Here is a 25,309-nt window from a genome sequence, read left to right on the forward strand (position 1 = left end):
CAGGCTCTGGACCTGGTGTCTTCCATGGCGACACTAGGGCTCTCCCAGTTTGTTTCGGGCCCCACACCTCAAGCAGACCACACACTGGATTTGATCTTTGGCGCTGGTATAGATGTGATCATGTCTCCTTTGATGAAGGTGCCATGGTCTGATCACTACGCTCTGAAAGCCAGGATTGATTTTCCACCCCCACCCTGCTTAGGTGGCGAGCCAATTTGGACTCGCCCGCAGAGGCTGATGGACCCTGAGAGATTCCGTCAGGCCTTGCGGGACCTTGCTCCCCCGGCGACTCATTGATTGAGCTTGTTGAGGGCTGGAATATCCAGCTCCTAGCAGCCATCGATGAGATCGCACCTAGGCGCCCTCTGCGACCCCGCAGAAACCGGGCTCCCTGGTTTACCGAGGAGCTTCGGAAAATGAAGCGGGACCTCAGACGGCTAGAGCGAGTATGGCGGGGTGCCCGTGACGGAGCCTCAAGAACATCTTATAGGGTTTTTATGAAAACCTACGAGATGGCAGTGAAGGCAGCTAAGAAGTCCTACTCGGCCTCCATTCCCTCTGCTAGCTCTCGCCCGGCGCAATTATTTAGTATAATTAGGTCTTTAACATCCCTTGAAGGACAGCCAAATTTAAATAACAATTTGACACACAGCTGTGAGGCATTTGCGAGCTTTTTTGCGAAGAAGGTCCTGTTGCTCCGCCATGACCTCCCTGCCAATTTGGATACAATAAAGGAACTGGAGGCCCCTCGACTGTCCTCGGGTCCAGTATTGGACCACTTTGACCGGATATCCCCAGCCGATGTGGACAGACTCCTCCAAGCTGGAAAGCCCACCACCTGTCCTCTTGACCCGTGCCCGTCTTGGCTGATTAGAGTGTGTCCAGAGAGGTGCGGGCCCCCCTGGGTGATATCATCAATTTGTCCCTTGGCACCGGGATATTCCCAGGGGAACTGAAGGAGGCAGTGGTGTGTCCACTCTTAAACATCATTAGATCCCTTAGATCTATCCAATTACCGCCCGGTTTCGAATCTTCCATTCCTGGGTAAGGTGATTGAGAGAGCGGTTGCTGAACAGCTTGGTTGGTTTCTGGATGAAACATCGGCTCTCGATCCATTCCAGTCCGGCTTCCGCGCTGGTCATGGGACCGAGACGGCTCTGGTCGCCCTAACAGATGATCTCCGCAGGCAGCTGGATCGAGGTGGGTCGGGGCTGCTGATTCTTCTAGACCTGTCAGCAGCCTTCAACATGGTCGATCACGAACTCCTGGACCACCACCTTGCCGACGTGGGGATCCAGGGCACAGTCCTTCAATGGCTGCGCTCGTTTCTCTCTGGTCGGGGACAGAGGGTGGCGCTTGGGGGGGAATTGTCATCGCGCCACTCCTTGGTGTGTGGAGTGCCTCAGGGTGCGATTCTCTCCCCAATGCTTTTTAACATCTTTATGCGCCCCCTTGCCCAGCTTGTCCGGAGTTTTGGCCTGGGTTGCCATCAGTATGCCGATGATACCCAACTCTATCTGTTGATGGACGGCCATCCTGACTCGGCCCCAGACACACTGACCAGATGTCTGGAAGCTGTGACTAGATGGTTACGTGGGAGCCGGTTGAAGTTAAATCCTTCAAAGACAGAGGTCCTCTGGCTGGGATGGAGCGATATGGGATTGAGGGGGCAACTCCCATCTCTTGCGGGGGTGCAATTAGTGCCAGCATCGTCCGTTAAGAGTTTGGGTGTAATCTTTGATACCTCCCTCTCTATGGAGGCGCAGATTACAGCTATAACAAAGGCGGCATTTTTTCATCTCCACCAAGCTAAGCAGTTGGCTCCTTATCTCTCTCGCCCTGACCTAGCCACTGTGATCCACGCGACGGTCACCTCCAGACTGGATTATTGTAACTCATTCTACGTGGGCCTGCCCTTGAGACTGACCCAGAAACTCCAGCGGGTGCAGAATGCCGCGGCGAGATTCCTTATGGGGTCTTCGCTGCGAGATCACATTCACGCAGTACTATACCAGCTGCACTGGCTCCCGGTGGAGTACAGGATCAGATTTAAGGTGCTGGTTTTAACCTTTAAAGCCCTATACGGCCTAGGACCCTCGTACCTACAGGACCGCCTCTCCTGGTATGTCCCACAGAGAAATTTACGGTCTGCAAATAAAAACATCCTGAAGATCCCAGGCCACAGAGAGGTTAGGCTGGCCTCAACTAGAGCCAGGGCTTTCTCGGCCGCGGCTCCAATCTGGTGGAACGCTCTGTCTCAAGAGACTAGGGCCCTGCAGGACCTGACATCTTTCCGCAGGGCCTGCAAGACAGAGCTGTTCCACCAGGCCTTTGGTCAGGGCGCAGCCTGACCCCCTCCTCTGGCAATCTGCACAGAATTTTGCTTAATTGGTTGCCATCAATTTGATTTTAATTAATTTTATAATGAATGTTTTTAGTATGTTGGATTATTTTGCTTGTTGTTAGCCGCCCTGAGCCCAGCTTCGGCTGGGGAGGGCGGGATATAAATAAAATTTATTATTATTATTATTATTAACTGAACCCAAGCTTGGAAAAATGACAAAAAGAGAGAAACCAAAACAGACAGATCCACCCACCCTTAGAACACACACACACACAGAGAGAGAGAGAGAGAGAGAGAGAGAGAGAGCGCGCGCAAGAGAACAGCAACCTTAGCAGCCTTTGAAAATATCAGGAGCAAAATTGGTTTTGTTTTGTTTTAAAAAGAAACAGCACATAGGTTAGGAGTCTATGGTAAGCTCTCAAGTTTTGTAATTTGGAAGACTGTAGTTTTTTGAGATGTTTCTTCAGTAGACTTTCCGAAGGGGTTTCGTCATTGTGCTATTTCAGGTAATAATTTTGGGCTCGCTCTCACTTTCCCCACTCCATGTTGGCTGACTTCATCTATTTAAAAATAACAAGCTGGTGCTGTCATATTCTCTTATCAGCATACTTTCACCATTTATCGGAGTATTCCGTGGGATGACCCACAGGTTGTTCTCATTAGAGGAGGCCTTTCATCTTTTTTCAGAATCTTCAAATCAAGATCAGTTAAGCTGAAGTATTTAATCTAGAGCCGTCTGCATTATTTGGGAGGAGATGCCACTTTATGTTCTGTCTGACTAGTGTTAAGAGCAGCATTATTTGTGCAGAGACTCAAAGAGATAGACAGGATGTGCTGGTAATCAGATGGAATACTGTTGTGGTTCCTGGGTTTGAAATGATCACTTAAAAGTCACATCGTGGACTTGTGGCATGACTGCTTCTCTACAGGAGCTTTGGCGAGAAAAACTCTAATGTTTAAAGTAAAAAAAACCCAATTACGTTAATATGAACCACTATGACTGAGATATGTTAACGTTAAAAAATGGTCTACCGACTCAGGATAGTAAATTGGCTAATATACAGGATGTGATGGCTTGTGAATGCTCTTCGCAAGAAATGCTTCTGCTCCCTCAGAGATACATATATACAGTCTTTATTTTACATATGTACAAGCAGCCCATTACAATCATGCATCCTAATCCTCCGGCTCAGATTCTGGGAGTGGCTTATGCCAGCTCCTTCTCCAACAGAAAAGGCGGGAAAGTTTCACGTGACGCCTCTGCCCCCTCCTCGTTAACACTGTCCTCTCCTTGGCAGACGGAATAGGCATTGTTTCACTGTCTGTGCCAGAACTTCCTGTGGCTCTGGTTCAACATCTGTGAGCTGTCCCACCTCCTGGCTTTCCCCTCTTTCCTCAGTCGCCACTTCCTGCCCCCTCCCTCTGCCTGTCTCTGCTCCTCCCCTGCATTCTCTGGCAATACCATGACACAGGATTATTATTGAATGCAAGTAACAGACCAGGCATATTATCTTCCTGTTATTTGCCTTACCCATGCTCCCTTCCCAGACCCAGTGGCATAGGAAGGTCAGGTGGTACCCGGTGCGGAAAATTTCTTGTCTCTCTCCCCCCCCCCTGCAAAAATGGTTTGACTTTATTTCATATTTTTTTACAAAGGAATGTGGATTCTGGGCCTCTGATAACAAGTAGGTGACTGTGGACAGATACTTAAATCTACAGGATGGATTGTGTTTTGGCTTGTGTTATTTTATTTATATTTATTTAATAAAATTTATTTTTAAAAACCTGCAAATTGGTTTACCAAAACAAAAAACACCAAAGCAGTAAAATCAAGAAAAATTAACAATCCTACTGAAACACAAAGCAAAACAAAAACAACGAAAAACATCCCAATGAAAAGGGAATGCAAGAAAGCAAAGTGACTGTCTAACGAGGCCTTACAAATAGCGGAGAGAGAAGGCAAGCACAATGCAAGGGAGATAGTGAAAGATACAGGAAATTGAATGCAGATTTCCAAAGAATAGCAAGGAGAGACAAGAGGGTTGTCTTAAACGAGCTATGCAAAGAAATGGAGGAAAACAATAGAATGGGGAAAACCAGAGATCTGTTCAAGAAAATTGGAGATGTGAAAGGAACTTTTCGTACAAAGATTACCATAATAAAGGACAAAAGTGGTAAGGACCTAACAGAAGCAGAAGACATCAAGAAGAGGTGGCAAGAATACACAGAGGAATTATACCAGAAAGATATGGATGTCTCGTACACCCCAGGTAGTGTGGATGCTGATCTTGAGCCAGACATCCTGGAGAGTGAAGTCAAAAGGGCCTTAGAAAGCACTGCAAATAACAAGGCCAGTGGAAGTGATGGTATTCCAGCTGAACTACAGTGGTACCTTGGGTTAAGTATCTATTTTGTTCTGGAGGTCCGTTCTTAACCTGAAACTGTTCTTAACCTGAAGCACCACTTTAGCAAATGGGGCCTCCCACTGCCGCCGTCCCGCTGGAGCACGATTTCTGTTCTCATCCTGAAGCAAAGTTCTTAACCCGAGATAATATTTCTGGGTTACCGGAGCCTGTAACCTGAAGCATATGTAACATGAAGCGTATGTAACCTGAGGTACCACTGTATTTAATTTTTTAAAAAAAATAATACTTTTTATTAATTTTAACATATAAATTATAATACATACCACAAAACTTCACCACATACAATCTTTTTTGGACTTCCATCAGCACCTCTGATGATCCACCGTTTTAACCACTTCTTATGCATTTCTTAAATTCATATTGCCTTTAATTATCTTAACTAACCATCCTCCCCTTTATCCATTTTTGCAATAGTTCCAATAATTCTCCTCACAAAACTTCTTGCAAACCTACAAACATAGTCTGATCATCACAAATACTTTTCAAATAGTCTGTAAATTTACGCCAGTCTTCTGTGAATTTCTGGTCCCGCAGATTTCGAATCCTTCCTGTTAGTTTATCTAGCTCTGCATAGTCCATTAATTTCATCCTCCATTCTTCTTTCATTGGTAATTCTTCTTGCTTCCATTTTTGTGCCAATAATATTCTTGCTGCTGTTGTTGCATATAAAAACAACTTACATTCCTTTCTATTTATATCACTTCCTACAATGCCAGGTAAAAATGCTTCTGGTTTCTTTATAAATGTATATTTCAACATTTTTTTCATCTCATTATATATCATCTCCCAGAAGTTTTTCACCTTTTTACATTCCCACCACATGTGATAAAATGCTCCTTCTTTTTCATTACATTTTCTTTTAAGGCATTGCATGCAGTAAATTTTAAACCTTCTTTCCATAATTTTACCCAATCACTCAGCTGTATATTATACCCAAAATCTTTAGCCCAATGAATCATAACCAACTTTACCTCCTCATCCTTCAAATGCCATTCAAGCAGCAATTTATACATTTTAGACAAAGTTTTACAGTCGTTGCTTAATATCTCTAATTCAAACTTTGATCTATTTTCATCAAATCCCCTTGCCCGCGTGTGGTGCTGGGAGGAGCAGCCCCTTTGTCCCCAGCCTCCCTTGCATGAAGGTAGGATCCCCCTTCCTCCGCCACCCCCCTGCCAGTCTCTCTTGCATGGATAGGATCCCCCTCCCCCTGCTGTTGCAAACCTATAGGCTGAAGGAAAAATTCTACACAGCAATGGAAAAGGAAAGGTGTTTATTTTGTGCTAGCTAGCAGAATGTCTCAAAGGAATTATTTCCAAAGTCTGAGCCCAGAACACAGGGCTGAAATACCTTTTACAGTACATTATGTATCAATCAAATCACCCCATGCATTTCTAACAAATCACCACCTGCCCTGTAATACCTTAACTGTTTTTCCAAGTTTTTCTTTTTCTAAAAAAAACATTTTTATTAGCAATTTCAACATATCAAAGTATCAGAACATATCCTATTCATTTCCCCCCTTTATTTCCCCCCTTTCCTCCCACCTACCCATCAAACCCCCCCAGAGACTTCCCTCAGCAACTCTCTCTGATTTCTCCACACATATTATTTTCTGCATATTGTAAAATTGTATAAATCTTTATATTATCTGTCTACTATGTTAACAATCAATAAATTTGTGTATGTTTATTCAAAACCTGTCAAGGAGTCCAGCTCTTTTTGTTGTCTTTTTAAGTAATTCGTAAAAAGTTCCCATTCTTCTTTGAAACCGCAGTTGTCCTTCTCTTGACATTTGTGTGTCAGTTTAACCAGTTCCACATAGTTCATCAATTTCTCTTGCCACTGTTCTTTTGTCTGGGTTTCCTCATTCTTCCATCCTTGTGCTATCAAGACTCTTGCTGCTGTTGTAGCATACATAAATTCCTTGTTTTCCTTGGCAGGTCTTGAGAGCCAGTGTGGTGTAGTGGTTAAGAGCGGTAGACGTGTAATCTGGGGATGTTCCTCCACATGCAGCTGCTGGGTGACCTTGGGCTAGTCAAACTTCTTTGAAGTCTCGCAGCCTCACTCACCTCACAGAGTGTTTGTGGTGGAAAGGAAAAGGAGAATGTTTGCCGCTTTGAGACTCTTGCGGGATATCAAATCCAAACTCCTCCTCCTCCTCTTCTTCTTCCTACAATCCCTTAACAAAAATGCTTCTGGTTTTTTTTACAAATGTCATTTTAAACATTTTCTTCAATTAATTATATATCATTTCCCAAATTTTTTAAAACTTCTCTACATTCCCACAGCATATGATAAAAAGTCCCTTCTTTTTCTTTACATTTCCAACATGTATTTTGGTTTTATACATTTTTGCTATCTGTACTGGTGTTATGTACCATCTATACATCATTTTCATATAATTTTCTTTCAAAAGAGAACAGTCTGTAAATTTTAAATCTGTTTTTCACAATTTTTCCCAATCCTCAAATTGTATGTTATGTCCTACATCCTGTGCCTGTTTGATCATGACCGATTTTACCTCCTCATCTGTTGTTTCCCATTCTACTAGAATACTATATGCTCTCTTCAGCAGCTTCACATCTTCTTCTACGACCTCCTTTTGAAATCTAGAAGTGGTGTAGCTAAATCCTTTCTTATTGTCTTCTTTGTACATCTCATGTTGCCTGTAGTGTAACCAACTGTGAAAATGGTCTTTTATTTCCTCGTAGTCTTTTAGTTTCCATTTTCCTTCTTGATCCTTTAATAAATCTCTATATGTAAGCCACTTCCCTTTTTTGCCAAGTGGCTTGAGCAACAAAGCTTCAATTGGTGACAGCCACCAAGGTGTCTTTTGTACTATTAAATCTTTATATATAATGATTTCCTAATTATATGATTATAAAATCCTTTATGTACTTTTCCTTACCCATACCATAAGTATGCATACCATCCAAATCTGTTACAGTGGTACCTCGGGTTACATACGCTTCAGGTTACATACGCTTCAGGTTACAGGCTCCGCTAACCCTGAAATAGTGCTTCAGGTTAAGAACTTTGCTTCAGGATGAGAACAGAAATCGTGCTCCGGCAGCGCGACAACAGCAGGAGGCCCCATTAGCTAAAGTGGTGCTTCAGGTTAAGAACAGTTTCAGGTTAAGAATGGACCTCTGGAACGAATTAAGTACTTAACCTGAGGTACCACTGTATTATGACCTTCTAAATCCAAGTATGCATGCCATCCAAATCTGTTATCATGACCTTCTGAATCCAATGCTTCTTCCTTTTCCAGTTTTATCCAGTCCCTAATCCATACCAAACATGCAGCCTCATAATGCAGTTTAAGGTCTGGGAGGACAAAACCGCCTCTTTCTTTTGTATCTGTAAGTATCTTATGTTTAATCCTTGGCTTGGCCTCCCCCCCCCCCCCATAAACTTAGAAATTTCCTTCTACCATCTTCTGAGGCAATCGTCTTTCACCATTATTGGGACTGTCTGGAAGAGAAAGAGCATTTTTGGCAATACATTTATTTTTATCGCTGCTATTTTTCCTAATAGGGAAAGGTTCATTCTACTCCATATTTGTAAATTTATTTTTATCTCAAGCCACACTTTTTCATAATTATCTTTGTAGATATTTATATTTTCTGCTGTTAACCATATCCCTAAATATTTTACCTTTTTCTCTTCTTCCTTCACATTTTTGACTAATAACTTTTATTTCTGTTTAATTTAAATCCTGCCACTTCCCCAAATTTTTGAATCTTTTCTATAACTATATGGAAATAATTTTTTTGCTCTTCCACTGTAATTACTAAATCATCAGCATATGCTTTCAATTTAAATCCACCTTTTCCAGCTTTTATCCCTGTGATCTCTTTATCTGCTCTTATATTTCTTGCAAGTACCTCCAGAACCAGAATGAACAATAATGGTGATAGTGGACATCCTTGTCTAGTTCCTTTTTGTATCTTACAATCCTCCATTATCACCTGATTTACAATCAATTTAGCTTTTCGTTCTGAATATATTGCTTGAATTCCTTTTAAAAATTTGAATCCACAATTAATTTCTTCCACTTTATTGCCTCTAACAATGTTAGAGTATTTGAGTATATTCCTCTATTTAAAAATTTTCCCCTTCCCTTTCTTATAAAATTCTGAGAAATATTTTACAAATGCTGCTTTTATTTCCTTCATCTTGTCTGTGATCTTTCCATTTATATTTATTTTACTTATGGAATTCCTTTGTTCACTTTTCTTCAACTGCCATGCTACCAGTTTCCTGATTTGTTGGCATGCTCAAAATATTTTTGTTTCATTCATTTTATTTTCCAACTAATTTCTTCAGAAGCTCACTGAGCCCCTTCAGCCTACAGCTTTTATAGACAACTTTGATTTGATTGATTGCACCTGGTTAGCAGGCATCACTCATGATCAGCCTGGGACACCAGGTGCGACTAATGCAGAGCAGCTGAGAGTCTCCAACCCAATTCACTGCAACTGGGTATCCTCCCCACTAGCCAGTGAGCACTTAGAACACAGGGGACCCAGAAAACTCCTGACACAGGTGTGTGAAAAACAAATTATACTATCATGTTTTAGCAAACCTTAAACCACGGATGTAAAAGGGAAAGAGACATGTCATCTAACTCCTCGAATTTACAATAGTCTTCCGCATTTCCCCTACAGTATGTGTGTGTGTGTGTATATTATATATATATAAAAATTGATATGTGTGTGTGCGCGCATATACAGTCAAACCTCAGTTCCCAAACAGCTCCGTTTTAGAATGTTTCAGCTCCCAAATGCTGAAAACCTGGAAGTAAATGCTCCAGTTTTTGGAAGTCAAACTTCCAACGCATATTCTGCTTGAGTGCAAGAAGCTCTTGCAGCCAATTGGAAGCCATGCTTTGGTTGTCTAATGTTTTGGAAGCCGAACAGGCTTCCGGAATGGATTATGTTCGACAACCAAGGTTTGACTGTGTGTATGTGTATACATAAAATGGATATGTGGATATAAGTATGTGTATGTATGTATGTATGTGTGTGTGTGTGTGTATATATATATATATATATATATATATACACACACACACACATATGCATAGATATATGTATATAAATAAAATGGATTTATGGGTTTGTGTGTGTATGCATATATATATATAATGGATATGTGTATGTATATGTGATAGATAGATAATTTATGTAGATCAACCCTCTTGGGATGAAGGGCGCTCTATATACAATGTATAGAGTGGCATGACAAGCCGTTTGGAAAGCTCTGGTGTTAAAAAAAGATATATATAATATGATATACTGTATGTTCTACGGTGATGCCTCCTGCAGTCCACAAAATGAATAAATATTACCCTTGGGATGGCATCTTGCTGGCTGTGCCTCAGCACAGGCTACTTCATCTATGTTGCTGGCACCCACTCAGGTTGAGCTGAGCTGGCCAGCCCCACCCTGGCGGCAAATGGGTCCAACCACGTGAGTCCCTTTGTCGGGTGGGCAGGCAGGGACACGTGTGTGCGTTTCATGAAGGGGAAACAACCCATTATTATTACTATTACCATCATTTACCATTTATTATTTACAGAAATATGGGAGCCACCACCACTCTGTTGTCTCACCCATCTTTCAGCACTGATATTTCCTCCCTCTGAACCGGATTTGGCTTTCATCGGGTGGCCAATATGATGAGAATTATTGAATATTAATAATATTGGCTGACCCTATAATAGGCCTGTGCTCCGTGCTGCCAAGCAGGTTGGACCCTTGGCTCTAGCACTTCGTTTCCCCTCCAGCTGCATGGGTTGGCCAACTGCCTGAACATCTAGTCCCAGACGGAGAAGAGGGAGCTGATCCACAGCCGTGCCAGCAACTTCTTGTTCCCCGAGGAGGCCACTTTCAACAGGACCAAGGACTTCCAGGTGCCTTTATGTTCCTGTCCCAATCCATATAAAGGCAGAGGAGTGCTGCGGCTGCCAGGAATTTGACAACCATAGTGGTGGGTTTTGCATCAGGGTTTGACATTCGCCAGGTGCATTTTGCCACAGGTGTGGGGCCAACTGCATGGAGATCTCTGGGTGCCAGGTTGGCAATGGACATGTCCGTCTGGCTGGGCCCTCCAACCTCATTAAGCAGAAGAGCTTATTTCAAAAAATGTAGAATGATAGAGTTGGACGGGAGCATGGCGGTCATTAGTCCAACCCCCTACAAGGCATGAATCTCAATTCAAACATCCAGGACAGACAGCCATCAAAGCCCTGCTTCAAAACCTTCAAGGTGGCAGGTCAAGCAGCGGCACTGCGGATGGGGATATACCCACTGTTTGGGGGCACCCACTGCATCGGCTTCTGGTACTACCTGAGCTCAGGGTGGGCTGGATGGCCCACAGAGTTCCCTCTTGCCTCCAAGCTAGAGGACCCGAGTGAAACGATGCCCTGCTTTCCCTCGCCAGGCTCTCTGCATGTTTGCGTGGAGAAAGAGGGTGAGCAGCAGGCTGAGATGCCGGCGGCAGGTTCGAGGGAGGGCGGGAGCTGGCACTACAGGAATTTCACTGCGGAGGTCAGTGGCGAGTGTTGGGTGAGCATCAGGGTTCAGGCAACAGTACCGGGTTCGAGTTTGCAGCATGCCGACACATAGTTTCCCACATCGGAAAGCTGTACGCCATCCTCTTGGTAGAGGGCCACTTAGCTGAACTGGATGTTGGGGTGGCCAATGACCCAACCCGCCAGAGCCACCACTCTACACTCCACCAAATGTACCAAAAGCTTCCTGGGCTTTGTTTATCGCAAGAGGGCACTGACAGTCCCTCCATACATGCCTCGCCAGCAGTGGTGACCAAATTAGGGTTGAATCTGGCAATGAGCCAATCAGTTCATTGAAATCATTGTAAATGTCCCACATCAAGTCCACACCTTTCCGATAGGCCAAGTCATTTCCCCCCAGCTGAATAACCAGAGCATGAGGGGACCTTCCAAAGTGGCTGCGGCTTTCACTGCAGGCATAAATTCTGCCCAGGGCACCCCCTTCTGTGTGATTCACGAAACTATTTTTTTTTGTGGTAGATCCAGCCTGCACCCCAGGCCACAGATGATGGCATGGTTACTAGCCCAGTGGACAATGCTGTGGCCTGTAATCCAAATGTGCACCATAACGTCTCCTGAAAGTAAAAGTAGGTAACAAAGCCAGGTCAGATATACCATGAACAATCACAAGGTCTTACGAATATATCCCTTAAAAGTATCAGACTTCCACCGCCCCAAGTCCTTCATCCATTCAGCTGAGAGTCCCAAATGCATTGCTGTGCTGGCGGCCCCAATCCGAAAGGAGTTGGCCGCGAATTCAGCTGGGGGTAAACCACAGGCAGCAATCGCCCTTCGCATAGCACGCATGAACTGATGCAGTGCAAGGCGGGAGCCATCCAAATGTATGAGGAATGGGCCTGAGACTGTTGGTCTCACGTACATGAAATGTCTAGTACTCTTTACTGGGCATGGCCCATTGTGACTAGTTGCTTGGAGCCGAATAAGGGCCCCCTTTCCCTGCTGATCAGTTTTGGAACATCGGACATGCAGGACTAAATTGGATCTGGACAAGGTCAGGTCTCTCAAACTTCCCCGAGCAGCGGAATCTTGTTGGCCCTCACAAACCACTTCGCCAATGCGCAGAGCGCCAAAGGAGGCGATGGTGTAGCCATTTTAGACTTTACTGATTGGTGGGCTCTGCGTTGCTCCCGGACGGGAGGAAGGAAGTCAAATGACACCGAGGGTTGGTTCAGTGAAAGAGTTCTTTTATTCTCTCCAGATAGCAGAAGGCACTTGTGTGGTCAGTCCACAGCAAGTCCAAAGAAATGAGAAATTTCATGCAGTATATATATCCCCCAGGCACTCTCTCCCTCCTTCCCCAGGAATCCAACCACATCAGCCTATACACGCAGGTTGACATCACATATGTTCCTGCTCCGGTATTCTTAACCATAAAAGGATATTCCTTCCTGTACTTCTGACCATAAAAGGGTATTCCTATTCCTACTCTTATCTTGGAGCAAGAGGTCACCAACTCCAAGAACACACTCTGGCGCTGTTCTGGACTAGGTCTGTGCGTCAGGACGTAAGATAAGACCTAGACATGTCATCCCTACTCCACTAGAACACCCAAGGTCATCTTTGCCGTCACAAACTGATAAAGGAGAGGGCTCTGAGCACTTGTTTATACAGCTGGGTTTTTGCTCAAGAGCTCAAGTTAAAGCATTCTAGAAATGCTCCCTTGGAAAAGGAAAAAAGTGGATTTTGGGTCCCTGCACAGAAACCCATTCCTTTTTTTAAAAAAAAAATATTTATAAATTTTTTCAAATATAATAAAGGAAAAACATTCCATCCAAAATTTACATCCAATTCTAATCTTTCTACTTTCAGACTTCCCTCAGTCTATCTGGAAATTTTCCATATTATCACAATTATTCACATTTCTTCCATCTATATTGTTGTGTTTTTTGACCATATTAATCTTAACAATTATTATAAAACAATATTTCTTTCCATTATTATCACAGAGCTTCTTGAAAACCTACAAACATTAATTGTTCTTCACATATATTTTTAATATACTCTGTAAATTTATTCCAGTCCTCGGTAAATCTCGGAAATTGGTCTCGCCGGTTCCAAATTCTCCCCGTTAGTTTATCTAATTCTGCGTACGCAGAAACCCATTCCTTCAATGGAGTATGCAGCTGAAAAATAACCAGGCCTTGTACTTGGACCAACAGATACTTCTTAACTTTTATTTTTGTTGTTGTTGTTGTTATTTGGATTTGGCATAGAATGTCATAAGTTATGGGCCTTCTACCATCACTGCTGGGAGGCTGCAGCCTGCGCCAGCCCCCCAGTGCCCTTCACACTAAGAAATCCGCACAAGGGTCTATGGAGTAAATAGCCTTACAGAAGGAGAAGATTGCAGCTGACTGAATGTTTAAGAGTCTTTGCTGCGCGACCCAGCTCCCTAAAATGTACCAAGTATTGCAGAACTTCAGCCTTGGTAGGGGGTGTGTCAAGCCTAGCATTTTTTAATTTGCCTTGAAACTCCATAAAGTACAGCCAAGCCTTTTTATAATGTCTAAGCGTGGATGGGACTACTGAAGCCAATACTCCCTTCAGGACATCAAGTTCCAAAGGTGCTCCAGGAATGGCTGTGGCAATTGCTGTGCCTCTGGTGCTAATGAGCGGAAACAGTCCATCTGAAAATGAGACAGAGCATGCGTAATATTGTTAACCCTAGGTGTAAATTTGGCAGAGAAATAGGTGATTAATTCTAAGCACAAAAGGACAAAGCACCGGAGCACGTTTGCCACCCTAGGAGAGTGTGATGATTGCTTAGACAGGACACTGACAACCGCTTGATTGTCAGTCACGTGTGATAGGTTTTCTTTGCCAGCTGGTAGGCCAACGCTGAGCACACCAGCATCCCCTAAAGTAGACACCAAACCCCAGGGAACCAACTGCATCAGATTGTACCTGAAAGTCTGAACGCAGCATCAAATTGTCCTGCCACAAAGAATTCCCCTGTACTTATCCAGGAACTTTAACCAAACCTCCAGGTCTGACTTGACCACTTTAGAGAGACGCATTCTGTGTTGAGGAGCATGCAGTCCCGCTGACAGCTTAGCCAATCACCCACAAAAGGGGCAGCCAGGGGGCACTACCCAGCATGCAAAGTTGAGGTGATCCAAGAGTGATCGACTCTGCCTAAGGGTGACCTTCTTGAGAGGAAGAAGTTACAGAATTAATTCCTCAAGTGCTGCTAGCTTCTCCCTTGGTAGGCTGATGTCCGTGCGATTGTGTGCAATTCAATACCCAAAATAGGTTATGGTCGAAACTGGACCCTCTGTTTTGTCTGCCACCAAAGGTACCCCAGGGAGATGAAAGCCTCTAAAGAGAAGCGCAATCAGGGCTATTACTAGTGATGAGAGAAAAGTTATCGAGGTAATGGGTCACCCTTTCAGAACCAGTTCTAAAGCAAAGGGCCCAGTCTAAAATTGTACTAAATGACTCAAAAGCTGCACAAGCTACTGAGCACCCTATCGGCATAAATTTGTCTATGAATAAGCCCTAAACCTAAAACCTAGCCACAGAAAGTCCTCTGGGTGAATTGGCAGGAGGCGGAAGGCTGACTCAATGACACACTTAGCCAAGAGCGCTCCCCTGCTGAACCTGCGAATAAGCTTTATAGCCTGATCAAAGGAGGCATATTTCACTGAACAAGGCTCCTGTGGTATTGCATCATTGACTGAGCCAACTCTAGGGTAGGATGGGTTGTGGATCATACGATACTCTCCTGGAGTCTTTTTAGGGACGATGCCTAAAGATGAAATGTGTAAACCCACTATAGGCGGCTCCCTTAAGGGGCCAGCCAACCTCCCAGCCAGAATTTATTTGTTTATTTTCTTTTTGCAATAGCTAGCATTTCCCTAACTGGTTTGGTTGGTTGGTTGGTTTAGGGGGTCCCCTGAGTTAGGAGGGATATAAGAGGTGAGAGCTTAACAGAAGAGAACGCCAAAACCATGGGCCAAATTAATACCGGTTTGCGGCTGCTCTTGGGCGAGTCTGTGAGCATTTCAAGACCCCAGGTGGAAATGCCCCCTACCACCCAGAAAGGGCTATTTACCTTTAAAACATGAGGATGCAGGCAGAGCGAGCCTGCGGCCATGGGACTCGGCGGGTGCCCAAAGCCCCCCCGGAAACGAAGAAGGAGCTCCGTAAGGGGCTCCGGAATGTGAAAGGGGGAGCGGCGCTGTGAGTTCATCGCTCTTTTCGTGGACGCAAAGCCGCGCTGCTGCTGATGAGCGCCGACCTTTCTTCTTGAAAACATCAAAATTGGCTGCTACATACCCGTAAGGGGAGTTAAACATCGGAAAAATTTGGGAATTTGGTTGAAATTCGGCTGAAAACGGGAGGCAAGTAACAGGAAGTCCGCCTCCCGATCCTGCTAACCAGATTAAAGCAATTGCGCAGAAGAGCGCTGAAGCGCTTAAAAGGGACTGTAAAAGTAAAACGAGGGTGTATTTGACAGAAGTGAAAAGATAAGCTGGAAATCTTTGCAAAAGTTGTGGATCTTATTTTTGGGACCTTCCTAATTTTGAGCTATGTGGAGTTAAAAGGGACAACCCAGCTATCGGGCTGTCAGTGTGCAAAAGAGAACTGTCAAACTGCTGATACTGTTATTGGAGCTTAAACTGATACATAGACTGAGACACTAGAGTTTAAACATTGTTGCTGGGACCTTTCTTGACACCTTGTGGCCTTTCTTCAAGAAAAAGAAAGCCTGGGGAAACTTCCTTTTGTGCTCTGGAACTACTAAAGACTTAACATAGGGAATATAAGAACTTCAATGGCGGACAAGAGCTCTCTCCTTCCTTGAAACTTTGAAATACCCCCACCTAGAGGATTGTGGAGATATAGAGGCCTGGGAACTGTACTTTATTGTGATTCTCTGTGGTTAAATTGTTTACACTCTGGACTTGTCTAACTTATGAAACAAAAGAAAATTTGACCTTGAACAGAGGCAGGTGTGGAATGAGTGGCACAGGGAGAACAAGAGCAGCTAAAGCTAAAGAAAAAGAAAAGAAACCAGGGCAACTTGTTCAAACAACCCTATCTCATCAACGAAGATCATCCGTCCCAACTGTGCTGACAGCACAGGAGGTGGAAATTGAAGAGCCTGCTGTAGAGCCTGCTGCAGAAGATATGGCAACTGGAGGATTTGAAATAGTCCTGAAACAAATCTTGGAACAACTGGCAATTTTAAACCAAAAAGTGGACAATCAATCATCAAAAATTGACCAAGCTACATCCTCTATTACTAAATTATCCAAGCAAGTTTCTCATCATACTCAGGCAATTGAAAAATTGCAAGGGGCAACGACTGAAAATTATAAACTTGCTGTGGAAGCTAGTCAAAAAGCAGAACAGGCGAACAAAAAGGTTGATGAGATTAGGGGGGAAGTAAGGCCTCTGAAAAGACAGGTAGGGGAACAACAAGCCTACCTGTCATTGGTTGAATTGAAAAGTAAGGAAAATAATCTCAGATTAAGGGCTATCCCAGAACTGGAGGAAGGAAATCTACAGGGATTTTTAACACTTTTGTTCTCCAAATTCTGGGGGATTGAGGAAGATAAGGATTTTAAAATTGTGACTGCCTTTAGACTGGGAAAATTGATAAAGAAGGACAAGTCCAGAGACTGTTTGGTTATTCTGAGATCGAGAGAGGAAAGAGACAAGATACTAGGCCTACATTTTAAAAAATCTTTGGAGATAGAAGGTAAAAAGGCTGAAATTTACAGAGACATACCTAAACACCTTTTGGATCTTAGGACCACTTATACAGATTTGACCAAACTGTTGAGATACAACACAATCCCTTATAGGTGGGAGTTTCCGCAAGGACTATCATTTACCTACAAAGGAAGGAAAGTAAGAATTAAAACACCGGAGGACCAACAGAAGTTCCTACACGACCACGAGGAGGACCTCCAGAAAGGAGCTGCAGCTTCTTGGCCTCCACCACCACTGGGACCATCTCCAAAGCCTACACCGTCTGGATCTGGACCAGCATTACCACCTCCGGGATCGGAGGGAAACCTAGACACCCCATTGTAGACCCACCAATTAGACCAGGATGTCGCTGCAGCTTCTTAGTTGGAATATAAATGGCGGAAATTCTCCGGAAAAAAGAAGAAAAGTATTTCATATTTTGAAAAAAGAACAATTGGACATTATTTGCCTGCAAGAAACGCATGTGACAAGGCTCCACAGAAAAGTGCTAATTAATAAAAGACTAGGCCAAGAATTTATCTCTTCGGACAAAGTGAAGAAAAGAGGAGTGGTGATATATGCAAAGGAGAGCCTGTCACCGAAATTCTTATTTAAAGATGAACACGGCAGAATTTTGGCGATTGAAATTCAGACACAAGGAGAAAAATTTCTGATATTAGGAATATACGCCCCAAATGAAGGAAAATCGGAATTTTTCAGGAAGCTGCATGAGATTATGCTGGATTACTTAGACTACAACAACATCATCATGATGGGTGATATGAATGGGGTTGTGTCTGTAAATATGGATAAGTCGCAAAGTGCTAACATAACAAAAGATGGCAGACTACCTAAAACTTTTTTTGAAATGACTGACAATGTGGATTTAATTGACATGGAGGGTTAAGAACCCCCTAGGAAAAGAAGGGACTTTCTTTTCTGAAGCTCATCTGACATGGACACGAATCAACCAAATATGGATAACTAGAGGACTGGCACCCAAGACTAGAAAGGTGGAAATCTGCCCAAAAACCTGCTCCGACCATAATGCTTTGAAAATGGAATTGAGACTAAATACAACCGGATCCTTCAGATGGAAAATGAATGACACCTTATTAAGGGACGAGAAGATTGTTAAGAAGGCCCAAAAAACTTTAAAGGACTATTTTGAGATAAATTTAAATACCACTGTGGAAAAAAGAACAATCTGGGACGCAAGTAAAGCAGTCATGAGAGGGTTTCTAATACAACAAAATACGATCAAGAAAAAACTCTGGAATGAAAAGAAGGAGAAGATATTGGAAAAAATAAGAGATGGAGAGAAAAAACTAACATCCAGGCCTAAGTCGAAGGAAGTGCTGAGAGAAGTGAATTTTTTCCAAGCACAATATTTGAAACTGATAAATCAAGAGGTGGAATGGAAAATTAAACAAATGAAACAAAGATCTTTTGAATCAGCAAATAAGTGTGGGAAACTGCTAGCATGGCAGTTGAAAAAGAGACAAAAACTTAATACTGTTACAAATCTAGAGATTGAAGGGAGAATGGTTCAGAAACCCGAGGAAATTAGAAAGTGCTTCCAGAGATATTTCAAAGAACTTTATTCACAAGGGCCACAGAAAGATTCGGAGGTGGACCAATTTCTTAAAACCAATGGACTACAGAAAATACCTCAGGAAATGAGAATAATCCTGAATAGTAATATCACACAGCAAGAAATTGAAAGTGCCATTCAGAACCTTCAATTAGGCAAATCTCCAGGCCCGGATGGACTTACCTCCAAATACTATAAGGTTTTGAAGGACTATTTGATACAACCTTTGTTGGAGGTTTGTAACCAGATTATGGAGGGGAGGAAGGCACCGGAAACGTGGAAAGAAGCCTTCATCACATTGATACCCAAACTAGAAACTGAAAAGACCCAGCTTAAGAACTACCGCCCCATCTCACTCCTAAATGTGGATTACAAAATTTTTGCAGACATTTTGGCAAGTAGGTTTAAAAAAGTGCTTAATGAAGTGATCCATAAGGACCAGGCTGGCTTTCTCCCTGGTAGGCATTTGTTTGGCAACACAAGAAACATTATTGATATTTTGGAGCTTTTACAAACAAAGCTTAACACTAGAGCGGTGCTAATCTTTATTGATGCGGAGAAAGCCTTTGACAATATTTCCTGGATGTTTATGAAGAAAAATTTGGAAGGGATGGGAGTGGGGCGGGGGTTTGAAAATGGAATAGAAGCAATATATTCAGAACAAAAAGCGAAATTTATAGTAAACAATGTGGTGACAGAGGAGTTTAAAATTGAAAAAGGGACACGGCAGGGGTGCCCCCTATCCCCCCTATTGTTTATTTCAGTTCTGGAGGTGCTATTGAACATGATTAGAAAGGACCGGTTGGTACAGGGAATTGAGGTCGGAGTGAAACAATATAAATTGAAAGCATTTGCAGATGACCTGGTATTAACATTGCAGGAGCCTGTCTCTAGTACTAAAAGAGTGTTAGAATTAATTTCGGACTTTGGTCGGGTGGCGGGATTTAAGTTGAACAAGCAAAAAACTAAGGTTCTAGCAAAAAATTTGACAATTACAGAAACAGATGAGTTTGTGAAAGAAACAGAATTAAATGTGGTTAAAAAAGTAAAATACCTAGGGGTGTATCTGACCTCCAAAAATTTGAATCTGTTTAAAGACAACTACAAGAAATGTTGGTCAGAAATCAAAAGAGATTTGGAAACGTGGTCAAGATTGAAACTTTCCTTGTTGGGCCGAATAGCAGCTATAAAGATGAATGTACTGCCAAAAATGTTATTTTTGTTTCAGACCCTACAGATCGTGGACAAGGTGGAATGCTTTGGAAGGTGGCAGAAGGATATCTCTAAGTTTGTTTGGCAGGGCAAAAAGCCCCGAATAAAGTTTAAGATATTAACTGATGCGAAAGAAAGAGGGGGATTTGCCCTGCCAGACTTGAGGTTATATTATGAATCCGCAGCCTTCTGCTGGTTGAAAGATTGGATCTTACTGGAAAACACTGATGTCCTAGATCTGGAAGGGTTTGACAACGCTTTTGGGTGGCATGCATATTTGTGGTATGACAAGGTTAAAGTGCACAAACTGTTTAAAAACCACATTGTCAGGAGAGCAATTTTAATGGTCTGGACAAAATATAAAGACTTATTGGAGAGTAAGACTCCGAGGTGGCTCTCACCGGTGGAGGCCAAGGCACGTAAGAGACCTAATATGGAAGCCAATTGGCCTAAATATGAGGAAATTATTGAAAAGATTGGAGACAATTGGAGGTTGCAGAGCTTGGAAAAACTAAAAAACAAGGTGCGAGATTGGTTGCATTATGCACAAATTCAAGAGGTCTTTAAAGTAGACAAGAAGGTTGGATTCCAGGTGGAAAAATCGAAACTAGAGACAGAACTGTTAGAACCAAAAAGTAAACTACTTTCGAGAATGTATAACCTGCTGCTTAAATGGAATACTCAGGATGAGACAGTCAAATCCGCCATGATAAAGTGGGCGCAGGATTTGGGGCATAACATTATGTTTGAAGACTGGGAAAGGTTATGGAACACCGGAATGAAATTTACGGCATGTAGTGCCTTGAAGGAAAACATTATGAAAATGATATACCGGTGGTACATGACCCCAGTCAAGCTTGCTAAGATATATCACCTGTCTGATAATAAATGCTGGAAATGTAAAGAGGCGGAAGGGACATTCTTTCACCTCTGGTGGACCTGCCCGAAAGTGAAGGCCTTTTGGGAAATGATTCATAATGAACTAAAAAAGGTACTTAGATTTACCTTACCTAAGAAACCAGAGGCCTTCCTCCTGGGCATGGTGGACCAGAGAGTGCTTAAGAAGGACAGAACTTTTTTTATGTACGCTACTACAGCAGCAAGGATCCTGATCGCAAAACATTGGAAGACACAAGATTTACCCACACTGGAGGAATGGCACACGCAGTTGATGGACTACATGGAACTGGCCGAAATGACTGGCAGAATCCGAGACTTGGGAGAAGAAACAATTGAGGAGGACTGGAAAAAATTTAAAGACTATTTGGAAAAACATTATAAGTTGTATGAATGTTAAAAAACGCACCTTTTAGGAAATTCTAGCTTCAGTAATGTTAAATTAAAGAAATGGAAATTAAGGTACAAGAAGTCAGAGATAGAATAATGAAACAACTTTATTGTGTTAAAATGAAAACGTACATGATTTGGGTCATAATATATTTGAAACTGGGTAACATGATAAAATGGAAGATACAATAAGTATTGAAACAAGTTAACAAATTGCAGATGTTATGTATCACAGAGAATGCAGGGTTGGGAGGACGCGGGGAAGTCCAGTAGATTTGGAAAAAAGAACAAGAAAATTTGTAACTTTCTTTTTCTACTTTTATAATATGCTCTTTATTCTTTTTTCTGTATTTCATAAAACTAATAAAAAATATTATTAAAAAAAAAAAAACATGAGGATGCTGGGTAGTTACCTAGGCACTTTTCACATTCATGCACATACTTACAATTTGGCCCCTGGCACACACCCAGCAAACCTCACGGTGAGGGACTTGCTTAGCTTCAAATTTCCAAACATAGAGGGATCTGGCTGCTTCTTTTCCACATAGGGACCCACGTGCTCCATCCAGTAATTCTGGTCGCTCAGGTCCCAGCAGGTGGTGGGCAGCAGGGAAGCATTTCTGAATTGTCCTCAGAAGGCTTACTTCTCTTGCTCTTCTTGGCCGAATGCTTCTTCTTAGACTTCTTTCTCCCTTGCCCATCATTGGAGACCGGTGCTGTTCTGCAGCCGCTGACACTTCCTGTTGCCCCTGAATCTCTTCCTCTGATGATGTTTCGGAGCCCCCTTCCATGGTAAAGGCTGAGGTGAATCCTGTAGAATACTGGGAAAGTCGGGTATAGTGAGAGGCAGAAAGGTTATAATTGGTGGGTTTCTGGATGAAACATCGGCTCTGGATCCATTCCAGTCCGGCTTCCGTGCTGGTCATGGGACCGAGACGGCTCTGGTCGCCCTAACAGATGATCTCCACAGGCAGCTGGATTGAGGCGGATCGGGGCTGCTGATTCTTCTAGACCTGTCAGCAGCCTTCAACATGGTCGATCATGAACTCCTGGACCACCACCTTGCCGACGTGGGGATCCAGGGAACAGTCCTTCAATGGCTGCGCTCATTTCTTTCTGGTCGAGAACAGAGGGTGGCGCTTGGGGGGCGGAATTGTCATCGCGCCACTCCTTGGTGTGTGGAGTGCCTCAGGGTGCGATACTCTCACCGATGCTTTTCAACATCTTTATGCGCCCCCTCGCCCAGCTTGTCTGGAGTTTGGGGCTGGGCTGCCATCAATATGCTGATGACACCCAACTCTATCTGTTGATGGATGGCCATCCTGACTCGGCCCCAGACACACTGATCAGATGTTTGGAAGCTGTGGCTGGATGGTTACGTGGGAGCCAGTTGAAGTTAAATCCTTCGAAGACAGAGGTCCTTTGGCTGGGAAGGGATGATATCGGATTGGGGGGGGCAACTCCCATCTCTTGCAATTAGTACAATTAGTGCCAGCACTCCGTCCGTTAAGAGTTTGGGTGTAATCTTCGACACCTCCCTTTCCATGGAGGCGCAGATTGAACAACAAAGGCTGCATTTTTTCATCTCCGGCAAGCTAAGCAGTTGGCTCCTTACCTCTCTCGCCCTGACCTAGCCACTGTGATCCACACGACGGTCAACTCCAGACTGGATTATTGTAACTCACTCTACGTGGGGCTGCCCTTGAAGACTGACCCAGAAACTCCAGTGGGTGCAGAATGCCGCGGCAAGACTCTTTAAGGGATCCTCGCTGCGAGATCACATTCACGTGGTGCTATACCAGCTGCACTGGCTGCCGGTGGGGTACAGGATCAGGTTTAAGCTGCTGGTTTTAACCTTTAAAGCCCTATACAGCCTAGGACCCAGCCTAGGACCCTCTTTCTTACGGGACCGCCTCTCCTGGTATGTCCCACAGAGGAACTTATGGTCTTCAAACAAAAACATCCTGAAGGTCCCAGACCACAGAGAGGTTAGCTGGCCTCAACTAGAGCCAGGGTTTTTTCGGCTGTGGCTCCAATCTGGTGGAACGCGCTGTCACAAGAGACTAGGGCCCTGCGGGACTTGACATCTTTCCGCAGGGCCTGCAAGACAGAGCTGTTCCACCAGGCCTTTGGTCAGGGAACAGCGTGACTCCCTCCTTTGGCAATCTTCACAGAACTTTAGCCTAATGGTTGCCATCAATTTGATTTGAATTAATTTTATAATGGAATGTGTCAGGGGCTCAGGAGCAGAGGCACAGGGGAGAGAGGAAATGGAGAGCGAAGGGGAAGAATCTGAGGGCAGCGTAGGGGAGTATGACGGGCACGAGAGATTCCATGAGCTTCTCCAGCGAATCAGAAGATTCCCAGAGGGGGGCGCCGAGGGCCAGGGCAAGGGGGGTCCCAGGGGGGATGCACCAGAAGCAAGGGGCCAGCGGGGACTCCCAAAGCAGCAGCGGGAGATCAGGACCAGCTCCCCCACCAGAGCGTAGTGGGGGGGAAGAGTCCCATGTATCAGGGCCAGCGTCTCCTCCAGCAGGGAGAGAAGATGAGTCAGGGCTGACCACGCCTCTATCGGAGAGTGAGGAAACGGAGGGGAAGTCAGGTCCAGCTAGCCTCCCTGAAGGGGGAAGCAGTGACAGGAGCAGTGTAACGGTCAGGAGAAAGGTTGCCGGCTGGGCGCGCGCGCCAAGTTCGAATGTACAGGCGCGCGGGACAGCAGAAAACCCGGATTGGGAACCAGGTCCTAAAGCCCGCCGGAGGCAGGGGGAAGACTCAGGGGACTCAACGTCAAGAGTCTAGAAAGGGCAAGACCCCAGCGGACAGGCCCCAGCGGACAGGTGGACCCAGAGGAGGAAAGAGCAAAGGAAGAGGTGGAGCAAGGCTAGAGTCTTAAACTGGTGTCTGGGGGGAGGAGATTCAGACAGAGCTTCAGCGGTCTAGTGTTTGAGACGTAGAGCTGCGCGCCGCGGCTTTGAAATCGAAACTGAACTTCAATAAAGACTTTTGTATATAACAACGAACTGGCGTTGGTCCTTTGTGAGCTGGGACCTCGGGCAGCTCTGACAGAATGATTTTAGAATGTTGTACTATTTTATTGTTGTTAGCTGCCCTGAGCCCAGCTTCAGCTGGGGAGGGCAGGATATAAATAAATTTCATTATTATTATTGGAAGCATGAACCCTACCACCTGAGGATCTGGCATTGGAAGCCTGGGGATGCGTAGACTGATCGTGTGTGAGGACGCATAGATGGATTGCTACCTGAATGTGGAACACTAAATAAGGAGGCCGAAGTGCAAGGGAGCTCCTCATTGTTGGGCACAGTAACGGGTATGAAATCAGGAGTACAGTGGTGCCTCGCAAGACGAAAAGAATCCGTTCAGCGAGTCTCTTCGTCTTGCGGTTTTTTCATCTTGCGAAGCAAGCCCATTAGCGGCTTAGCGCTATTAGCGGCCTTAGCGGATCAGCTGTTAAGCGGCTTAGCGGATCAGCTGATAAGCGGCTTAGCGGCTTGGGGAAAAGGGGGGGAGGAAAAAACCCCGCAGGAACTCGCAAGACATTTTTGTCTTGCGAAGCAAGCCCATAGGAAATTCGTTTTGTGAAGCACCTCCAAAACAGAAAACCCTTTCGTCTAGTGGGTTTTCCGTCTTGCGGGGCATTCGTCTTGCGGGGCACCACTGTACTCACTATCTGGGAAGAGGACGCAGTGACCGTGGGCCTGAATTGTTGGTAAGAGGCTCTACCGACTGGGCCTCTGCCACTGCTGCTGGTACCTCCTCAGCCTGAGCCTCCACTGCCTGGTTCTTCGCCGCTGCCGTTGGTGCCTTCGCAGCCTGAGCCTCTACCGCCTGGGCCTCTGCCGCTGCCGCTGTTGCCTCCGCCGTCAGATCCTCTACTGCCTGGTCCTCTGCCGCTGGTCCCTCCGCCGCCAGTCTCTACTCCCTGGGCCTCTGCCGTTGATGCCTCCATTGCCTGAATCTGTACCACCTGCGCTTCTGCCGCTGGTTTCTCCACCGCCTCCGCCTCATCCTCTACCAACTGCGCGTCTCCCGCTGCCGCTGGTGCCTCAGCCGCCTCATCCTCTACCGCCTGTGCCTTTTCCGCTGCCACTGGTGCCTCAGCCACCTGAATCTCTACCACCTGCGCC

Source organism: Podarcis gaigeae (assembly GCF_964106915.1).
Source record: "Podarcis gaigeae genome assembly, chromosome: 17".
NCBI lineage: Eukaryota > Metazoa > Chordata > Lepidosauria > Squamata > Lacertidae > Podarcis > Podarcis gaigeae.